The following is a 10,564-nucleotide window of genomic DNA, read 5'->3' as shown; positions in this document are numbered from 1 at the left end:
TATTCAAAACAGAATAAAGTGCAACAGAATTTGTATTTTTTTTTATTTATTTTTTATTTTTTTTAATGACTGGTTAAGTGCTCATGGAAAAGATGTGTTTTTAGTCATTTTTTGAAGACAGAGAGTGAGTCAGCTTCACGGATGGAGTTGGGAAGGTCGTTCCACCAACGTGGGAAAGAGTTTTGGTGCCTCTTTGTCCGGGAAAGTGTTTTGGTGCCTCTTTGTGTTGGTACAACAAGGCGACGTTCCTTAGCCGACTGCAGGCTTCTAGTGGGCGCGTAGCTCTGCATAAATGATTTTAGGTATGCTGGAGCAGACCCAGTGACTGTTCTGTATGCCAGCATCAGAGCCTTGAATTTGATACGTGCATCAACCGGTAGCCAGTGGAGAGAGACAAGCAGTGGTGTAACATGTGCTCTCTTTGGTTCATTAAAGACCAGACGTGCTGCTGCATTCTGGATCATTTGGAGGGGTCTAGTTGCACATGCAGGGAGGCCTGCAATGAGAGCGTTACAGTAGTCCAGTCTAGTTATGACAAGTGACTGGACAAGCAGTTGTGTGGCATGTTCAGAGAGGAAGGGTCTTATCTTCCTGATATTGTAGAGTGTAACTCTACATGATCTTGCGGTCTTTGAAATGTGGTCTGTGAAATTAAGTCTGTTGTCGATGGTTACCCCTAGATTTCTGACCGGTTTGGAAGGCGTTACTGTAGTTGCACCCAGCTGCGCGGTGATGTTGTGTTCAACAGCAGGGTTGGCTGGAAAGACAAGGATTTCAGTCTTGGCTGGGTTGAGTTACAGGTGGTGCTCTTTCATCCAGGCCGTGATGTCCACCAGGCAGGCAGAAATTCGAGCAGTCACTGTGGTGTCGTTGGGCTGGAAAGACAAGTAGAGCTGTGTGTCATCAGCGTAGCAGTGGTAAGAGAAACCATGTGCCTGAATGATGGGTCCCAGTGATGTTGTGCATATAGAGAAGAGAAGTGGCCCAAGCACTGATCCCTGAGGTACCCCAGTAAGTAGCTGATGAGGCTTGGATACCTCACCTCTCCAGGCAACCTTGAAGGACCTACCTGAGACTACCTGATCCAGTAAAGCTTGATATGATAATTGAGTCTGCCCATTTGAATCACAGAAAACTGTTTGTAGTTAAAATGTTTGGTAACACTTTACAATAAGGTTCCATTTGTTAACATTAGTAAAAATATTAGTTAACATGAACAAACAATGAACAATAATTTTACAGCATTTACTAATCTTAGTAAATGTTAGTTTCAACATATACAAATAGATTTTTAAAATGAAAAGTTGTATTAGTTAACATTAGTTAATGCACTATAAACTAACATGAACTAGCAATGAACAGTTGTATTTTTTATTAACTAACATTAACTGAGATTAATAAATGCTGTAATGACATTGTTCATTGTTTGTTCATGGTACCAATACATGAACTAATGTTAACAAATGGAACCTTACTGTAAATTGTTCCTATTTTTTTTTTAATCAGCTTACAGCCCTAGTTGAAATATATGAGGGAAAAATTCTGTGGTCAAAGGTCACAGCTTTTGCAATCATAAAGAAGTATTCATTTTACATGTCACAGAAAAAGTGCTTTATAATAATGTTGTGAAGCCTACATTAGCATAAACACAAGTAAAACATGCACCACAAATAAATAACAAATAAATGGATTATGTATAAATAAACAATAAACAAGATTAATAAATGCTGTTAAAGAATATTTCACTGTTTGACCATTAACTCATGTTAATATACAACATTATTGTAATGATTTATTGTATGAATGATATTATTGTACAAACAGCAATCATACAATGCTGTTCATCAATGCCGTTTACAGTATTTGACAACAATTTATTACAACATAGCATAATGAACTGAGAAAATATATTTCCAAATATTTCAAGTTGAAACATGTTACTGATGTCTGTTTTACAGGAATGAGGAGTGACGGATTGTGAAGAACTGACATTATCTCACGCTCAGCTTTTTCTCTCTGCCTTAGAGCTATAGTGTTGAAATATGTGAGGAAAAAATGCTGTGGTTAAAGACTTCAGCTTTTACAATAATAAATATGTATTCATTTTCATGCTTCTAGTCTCTAAAAACAACAGCTTTTCAAAGTGTAAACAGGCCTGCTGGTGCTGACAGAACATACTGAAAGTATTATTTTTAATTTTGTAACTTTTTACAAAAAAATATATACTAAAGTCCCATCCCTTTCGAAAAATTAGAGTCTATGGCAAACTTGTCGCAAATTTGCGACTGATGATTTTCACATACAAATTAGCTTTGCGGCAAACTTGCTGCAAATTGTCCATTGTTGCCAAAGGTTTGCCGGAGGTTCACCACTACCGGCGAAGAGCTGCAAACTTCTGGCCAACATTTGCGGCAAATCAAAAGCTCATTTGCATGTGAAAATAACAAGCGGCAAATTTGCGGCAAGTTTGTGACTAGTTTAGATTTTTGGTAAGGGATGTTAAAGGTGCACTCAGTAATTTTTTCCTCATTAAAAAATGTGACCCCTAAAGACATAAATTGTAATTTTGCAATAAATGTAGGAAATCATGAGCACTCACATTAAAATGAAGACTCCAGTCATATCATTTACATACCAAAATGACATGAGGGTGTTGCATATAATCCCATAGACACTTCTCTTAGCTAAGGGAAACCGTTAAGGGATTTACTACAGTGAGCAAGGTTTTACCATAATAAAATTCTACTGTTACCATGGATACAACATGTCCCTACCAGAATATCAGAATACCCGACCAACATTTGGGCAATTTTACCACATAGAAAATACTTGAACTTTAGACTATGTTTTTATTTTCATTTAAATGACTATTAAACTTTCTCACTATCATTATTAATATATAAATTATTGTCAGACCTCTTCTGAAGCAGCGAATAAATGCATGAGGGGAGCGCTGTCACGTGATAACTGTTCCTTTTCTCATGAATTTTCAGGCTGCCCCAATTTACATTTACATTTATTCATTTGGCAGACGCTTTTATCCAAAGTGACTTACAAGAGAGGAAAACATAAGCGAATCATCTTAGGAGACAGTGGTATGAAAAGTGCTGTATTACAAAGTATCACTAGCATCATAATAGTATTCAAAACAGAATAAAGTGCAACAGAATTTGTATTTTTTTTAATTTTTTTTTAATTTTTTTTAATGACTGGTTAAGTGCTCATGGAAAAGATGTGTTTTTAGTCATTTTTTGAAGACAGAGAGTGAGTCAGCTTCACGGATGGAGTTGGGAAGGTCGTTCCACCAACGTGGGAAAGAGTTTTGGTGCCTCTTTGTCCGGGAAAGTGTTTTGGTGCCTCTTTGTGTTGGTACAACAAGGCGACGTTCCTTAGCCGACTGCAGGCTTCTAGTGGGCGCGTAGCTCTGCATAAATGATTTTAGGTATGCTGGAGCAGACCCAGTGACTGTTCTGTATGCCAGCATCAGAGCCTTGAATTTGATACGTGCATCAACCGGTAGCCAGTGGAGAGAGACAAGCAGTGGTGTAACATGTGCTCTCTTTGGTTCATTAAAGACCAGACGTGCTGCTGCATTCTGGATCATTTGGAGGGGTCTAGTTGCACATGCAGGGAGGCCTGCAATGAGAGCGTTACAGTAGTCCAGTCTAGTTATGACAAGTGACTGGACAAGCAGTTGTGTGGCATGTTCAGAGAGGAAGGGTCTTATCTTCCTGATATTGTAGAGTGTAACTCTACATGATCTTGCGGTCTTTGAAATGTGGTCTGTGAAATTAAGTCTGTTGTCGATGGTTACCCCTAGATTTCTGACCGATTTGGAAGGCGTTACTGTAGTTGCACCCAGCTGCGCGGTGATGTTGTGTTCAACAGCAGGGTTGGCTGGAAAGACAAGGAGTTCAGTCTTGGCTGGGTTGAGTTACAGGTGGTGCTCTTTCATCCAGGCCGTGATGTCCGCCAGGCAGGCAGAAATTCGAGCAGTCACTGTGATGGGCTGGAAAGACAAGTAGAGCTGTGTGTCATCAGCGTAGCAGTGGTAAGAGAAACCATGTGCCTGAATGATGGGTCCCAGTGATGTTGTGCATATAGAGAAGAGAAGTGGCCCAAGCACTGATCCCTGAGGTACCCCAGTAAGTAGCTGATGAGGCTTGGATACCTCACCTCTCCAGGCAACCTTGAAGGACCTACCTGAGAGATAGGAATTAAACCAGTCAAGCACAGTTCCTGTGATGCCCAGCGAGGAGAGGGTAGAGAGTAAGATCTGATGGTTGACTGTGTCAAAGGCTGCAGAAAGGTCCAGCAGTATCAGGACTGATGATCTTGATTCAGCTTTCGCCCATCTCGGCGACTCAGTGACAGACAGCAGGACAGCCACTTTTAAAGCCTGACTGATTGTCATCCAGCAGCTTGTTCTGTGAGAGATTGGCAGAGATTTGATTGAAAACTGCACTTTCAAATGTTTTTGCCATGAATGGGATAAGAGAGACTGGTCTGTAGTGTTCTATTTGTGTGGGATTAAGTGCTGGTTTCTTCAGCAGCGGGGTTACTCGAGCCTGCTTAAATGTAGTGGGAAATGTGCCTGTAAGTAGAGATGTGTTAATTATGTGTGTGAGTGAAGGTAGGATGGACGGAGAAATGACCTGGAGAAGGTAAGAAGGAATGGGGTCAAGGGAGCAGGTAGTGGGGTGGTTGGAGAGGAGTTTAGAGACCTCAGTGTCAGTCAGAGGAGAGAACATAGAGACAGAAGAGTTGCATACAGGAGACAGGTGTTTGACAAGGTGTGGTGCTGAGAATGTATTGCTGATGGTTGTAACCTTATTAGTAAAAATGTGGCGAAGACATCTGCTGTCAGTGATGTGTCAGGCGGTGGAGGGGGAGGGCAGAGAAGAGTGTTGAATGTTCTAAACAATCTGCGAGTGTTTGTGGTGCTGTTGATCTTGTTCTTGTAATAGGAGGTTTTTGCAGATTTAACATTATCTGAAAAAGTTGCAAGCAGGGACTGATATTTACCTAGATCTGCTGGATCTTTAGATTTCCACCATCTCCTCTCAGCTGCCCTGAGGTCAGTCCGATGTTCACGAAGGACGTCAGACAGCCAGGGGCTGGGTGGTGTAGCACGTGCTGGCCTAGAGGAGATAGGACAGATGTTGTCTAGACAGGTTGTTAAAGTAGAGCTTAGTGTGACTGTGGCAGTGTTTACATTAAGCGTGGTAAATACATTTTGTGTAGGAAGAGATGTAGAGACAGCAGTGGAAAGGCGAGAGGGTGAGAGGGAACGGAGGTTACGGCGAAAGGAAACCAATGGTGGAGTCTGTTTTAATGTAGATGGGAGGGTCATGTTGAATTGAACAAAGTAGTGATCAGAGACATGTAAAGGAGTAACAAGAATATTTGAGTTGGTACAGTTACGTGTAAAGATGAGGTCCAGCTGGTTGCCCAATCTGTGAGTTGCTGTGGTGTGTAGTTTTTCCAAGTCAAATGAGGCCAGGAGAGTATTCAATTCAGTGGCCTGGGGCTTGTCTTGGTGTATGTTGAAATCACCAAGAACCACAAGTGGCCTACCATCTTCCGGCAAGGAGGACAGCAGGACATCCAACTCCTCAAGAAAGTTTGTCAGCTGACCTGGAGGGCGATAGATGACAACAACATGTATCTTTGTGGGTTGCATCGTAGTAATAGAATGGAGTTCAAAACTAGTATCGTTACATAGTGAAGAGTGTGTTGAAAAAGTCCAGTTGTTATGAATGAGCAAACCTGTTCCCCCGCCCCTACCGGTGTGTCGAGGGGTGTGAGAGAAGGAGAAGTTGTTGGAGAGAGCAGCAGGTGTTGCTGTATCCTCTGGACATATCCATGTTTCTGTCAGTGCCAGGATGCTGAGGGTGGACCGCGTGGCAAAGGCTGGAATGAAGTCAGCTTTGTTCACAGCTGACTGGTAGTTCCAGAGTCCCACTGAGAAAGAGAGCGGAGCAGGTGCTGAAGTGCAAAGTGGCTGTAGGTTGTGTGGGCTGCGTTTGGTCTTGCATCGATATCGTGTAAACGGTCTGTAACAGATAACAGGGATGTGCTTGAAGGCATGTGTTATTCGTGAAGTAGACATGTTAGTATATAGAAGGAAAATAATAAGAGATACAATAACAAGATACTTAGGTGCTATGTTGAGTGGCGCCTTGTCGGTGTCCTTGCTCGGTGGACTCGCACAGGTAGACTCGCTGGTCTTTACCCAAGTAGGTCTTCAAACGAGGAGGGCTTTACATGAGGGCTACCACTTCCACTGCCGCATCAGCGTTCAAGTCAAATATATACGCGATGATAATTAGCCGTTCAATGAAAAAGCAGGACACGCCTTAATGCTACTTAGCACAACAAAGCTAGTCACGTGGTCAACAGAAACTAAGGGTCGCGCGAGGTGACAAGTGCGACTTCCGTGCACCACAAATAAATAATGCTGCACTTTAGCAATAAATAATACCCTAAAACAAGTGAAGCACTGTTTATAAACACTAAAAACCATGATAGTTTTACACACACTGGACAATCAACGCTAAATCTAGCAGTGAATAACCTGGGACAAGTCAAAACAATATAGCGCACACACACACCAACCTTCGTATAAGCGACGCGAGTTCAAGACAGTAAACAAACAGCACCAGTCTAGCAATGAATACCACTCTTCAACAAAGTAAAACAATGAAATAAACACACTTACACGCAACTGCAGACTCCTGTAGAGAGATTGCTTATCCTCACCGTTGTTTGTGATTACTGCGTAAAGATTTTTTTCAAACTAATTTCTGGAGGAAACACGGGCGGATTTCCAATTGTATGATGTGCAATCCTAGAAATGAATAGATTCAAATACTTTTTACAGTTCAAATCTTTCCCATGTAAGTAAAAAACCATCCTGAGTTTTGCATGTAGACCAATTAATGAAGGATTCTGCTTTTACAGCCGGTAAGAGCCCTCTTGAGAAAGACACCTTTGAATTTTAATTACTGTCAGGTAAGGGGTGGATGGTGGTGCAAGATGTTAAGATGCTTGTTTAAATGTGCAGAGAACTGATTGCCATCCTAAATTAAGAATATTAGTGGTGGTCAATAAGACTGTAAGATATATAGCCTATAAACATATTCGCAAAATATTGCAAATCAACACGTGTTATGATTAGGGTTAGGGATGAAAACCACCATGCTCATGCCGGGTTAGGGTTAGAGTCATCAGATCAATGAATAGGCCATGCTATTGAGAGCATGAAAGTGTTTGTTTGAGAAAAGAGTTTTGGTGGTCAGATAGACTTGTTCGTTGGCCAAGTGTGCTTAGCAAAATGACTAAGGCAGTGTCTCTGTTGGGACTTGAACCCACAACCTTTGAATGGCCACATTTTGCAATCTAGAAGTCCAATGCGCTATCCATTGCACCACAGAGCTCATCGTGTGGTGTCTCCAGGTTACACTCTCTGTGGTAAGGAAATCAACTTCCCAAGAATTAAGAATTGAACACACTTTCAATAGGAGGTGGGTTAGGGTTAGGATATAGGGATGAAAACCACCATGCTCCTGCCGGATTGCCATAACTTTTGGGTTAGGATATAGGGATGAAAACCACCATGCTCATGCCAGATTGCCATAACTTTTGCCAGGAAGGTGGCAGGGGCATGAAAGCAACCCCTACCCCCCATTTTCAAGGGTGCTCTTTCCAGTGGCACTACCACCAAGTATTTATGAGGTCAGTGAGTGTCTCAACCTGATTGGCCCTCATAATAAGTGCCATTTACCATCTTAGAGACTCAGCAACCACAACACACTACAATGGCACTGCTGGGATTTAAACCCAGGATCTCCTGTTTATTAGACTGGCACTTTAACCAAGTGAGCCACAGCACCTTCTGCTGCAAAATTTTCATGGGAGGGTGACTAAGAAGAGCAAAACGTCCAGAAGAGAGGTCATCAGATCAAGGAATAGGCCATGCTATTGAGAGCATGAAAGTGTTTGTTTGAGAAAAGAGTTTTGGTGGTCACATAGACTTGTTTGTTGGCCAAGTGTGATTAGCAAAATGACTAAGACAGTGATTCTGGTGGGATTTGAACCCACAACCTTTGAATGGCCATATTTTGCAATCTAGAAGTCCAATGCGCTATCCATTGCGCCACAGAGCCCACGTTACGCACCTTGTTGTGTCTCCAACACTCTGAGGTTACTCTCTCTGTGGTAAGGAAATCAACTTCCCAAGAATAAAGAATTGAACGCACTTTCAAAAGATGTCAGGACCTCCTGTCCTCAGGAGGGGCCAGATAGCACAGTCACTGCCAGATAAGCACCGCTAAGATTTGAAACCAGGATCTCCTGTTTATAAGAAAGGTACCTTGACCAGCTAAATCACAGTACCCTGTTGGAAAAGTGTGTTAGCATGTCAGAGTATCATTAAAATACAGCCAAGGAAAGATTTGTGAACAGGATTGGCTTGTACCCTTGATGAGTGCAGCAAATTTACTTGAGTAACCCTTTCTATAGGCTTTTAGAAAAGCAAACATTGCTAAACGTGATAGTTAGGGTTAGGAAATAGGGATGAAAACCACCATGCTCATGCCGGATTGCCATAACTTTTGCCAGGAAGGTGGCAGAGGCACGAAAGCAAGCCCTACCACACCATTTTCGAGGGCACTCTTTCCAGTGGCGCTAGGGTTAGGTTAGGGTTAGGATATTGGGATGAAAACCACCACACTCATGCCGGATAGGGTTAGGTTAGGATATAGGGATGAAAACCACCATGCTCATGCCGGATTGTCATAACTTTTGGTTAGGTTAGGGTTATGGGATGAAAACCACCACGCTCATGCCAGATTGCCATAACTTTTGCCAGGAAGGTGATGGAGGCATGAAGAGGAGGCTATTGAGAGGATGAAAGTGTTTGTTTGAGAAAAGAGTTTTGGTGGTCAGATAGACTTGTTCGTTGGCCAAATGAGCTTAGCAAAATGACTAAGGCAGTGACTCTGTCGGGACTTGAACCCACAACATTTGAATGGCCACATTTTGAAATTTAGAAGTCCAATGCGCTATCCATTGCGCCACAGAGCCTACATTGTGTGCATTGTTGTGTGTGGGATAGTAAAATGTAAAATCCAAGGCCTGGGTCCAATAAAGGGCCCAGGCCTGGTTGTGCACAGTCCTTCCCTCAACTGACCACTAAGAACCCACCCAAGAGCGGGAAAGGGACACAAACACAGCTCTTAGTAAAATAAAATAAAATAAAATAAATAGGGTTACGTAGACTTGTAGTTAACCAACTAAGCCACAGCACCTTCTGCTGCAAAGTGTCCATGGGAGGTCATCAGATCAATGAACAGGCCATGCTATTGTGAGAATGAAAGTGTTTGTTTGCGAAAAGAGTTAGACTTGTTCGATGGCCAAGTGTGCATAGCAAAATGACTAAGGCAGTGACTCTGTTGGGAACTGAACCTACAGCCTTTGAATGGCCACATTTTGCAAGTTTGAAGTCCAATGCGCTATCCATTGCGCCACAGAGCCCACATTATGCACCCTGTTGTGTCTGGGTTATGGTTAGGTTAAGGATATAGTGATTAGGGTTAGATAGGTTAGGATATAGGGATGAAAACCACCACGCTCATGCCGGATTGCCATAACTTTTGCCAGGAAGGTGATAGAGGCACGAAAGCAAGCCCTACCCCCCTATTTTCGAGGGTGCTCTTTCCACTGGTGCCACCGCCGAGTCTCTATGAGGTCAGCAAGTGCCTCAACCCGATTGGCCCTCTTACAGTTAGGAAAATGTAAAAATCCAAGGCCTGGGTCCAATAAAGGGCCCAGGCCTGGTTGTGCACAGTCCTTCCCTCAACTGACCACTAAGAGCCCACCCAAGAGCGGGAAAGGGACACAAACACAGCTGTTAGTATAATAAAATAAAATAAAAACATCCCAAAGGGGGTATATTGTAAGGGTACCCCAGGTTAGGTTTAGGAGCTGATGTGGGTATTGCTCTAAGGGTTATTAAGGTTAGGTTTAGGGGCTGATAGGGTAATCAAGGTTAGGTTTAGGGGTTAGGGTTAGGATATAGGGATGAAAACCACCATGCTCATGCCGGATTGCCATAACTTTTGCCAGGAAGGTGACAGAGGCATGAAAGCAAGCCCTACCCCCCCATTTTCAAGGGTTAGGGTTAGGTTAGGGTTAGGATATAGGGATGAAAACCACCATGCTCATGCCGGATTGCCATAACTTTTGCCAGGAAGGTGGCAGAGGCACGAAAGCAAGCCCTACCCCCCCATTTTCAAGGGTGCTCTTTCCACTGGTGCCACCACCAAGGGTTAGGGTTAGGGTTAGGATATAGGGATGAAAACCACCAGGCTCATGCCAAATTGCCATAACTTTTGCCAGGAAGGTGGCAGAGGGATGAAAGCAAGCCCTACCCCCCATTTTCAAGGGGCACTCTTTCCAGTGGCACCACTGCTGAGTCTCTATGAGGTCAACAAGTGCCTCAACCCAATTGGCCCTCCTAAGAAGTGCCGTTTACATCTTAGAGACTCAGCGGCCACAACAC

The 10,564-nt window shown here is 42.9% G+C and overlaps 1 non-coding gene across 1 annotated transcript; it reads right to left on the bottom strand.

Annotated features, from left to right (window-relative positions):
* Positions 1 to 8,078: 8,078 nt before the first annotated feature.
* trnar-ucu (transfer RNA arginine (anticodon UCU)) lies at positions 8,079 to 8,168 on the bottom strand. The gene is given in 2 exon segments: positions 8,079 to 8,114; positions 8,132 to 8,168. It is a non-coding gene; the product is annotated as a tRNA-Arg (tRNA).
* Between the last annotated feature and the right edge of the window lie 2,396 nt (positions 8,169 to 10,564).

This window comes from Myxocyprinus asiaticus, chromosome 43 (genome assembly GCF_019703515.2).
Source record: "Myxocyprinus asiaticus isolate MX2 ecotype Aquarium Trade chromosome 43, UBuf_Myxa_2, whole genome shotgun sequence".
Taxonomy (NCBI): Eukaryota; Metazoa; Chordata; class Actinopteri; order Cypriniformes; family Catostomidae; genus Myxocyprinus; species Myxocyprinus asiaticus.
Note: the sequence above shows the minus strand (reverse complement) of the source record. Positions and strands in the feature narration are given on the sequence as shown.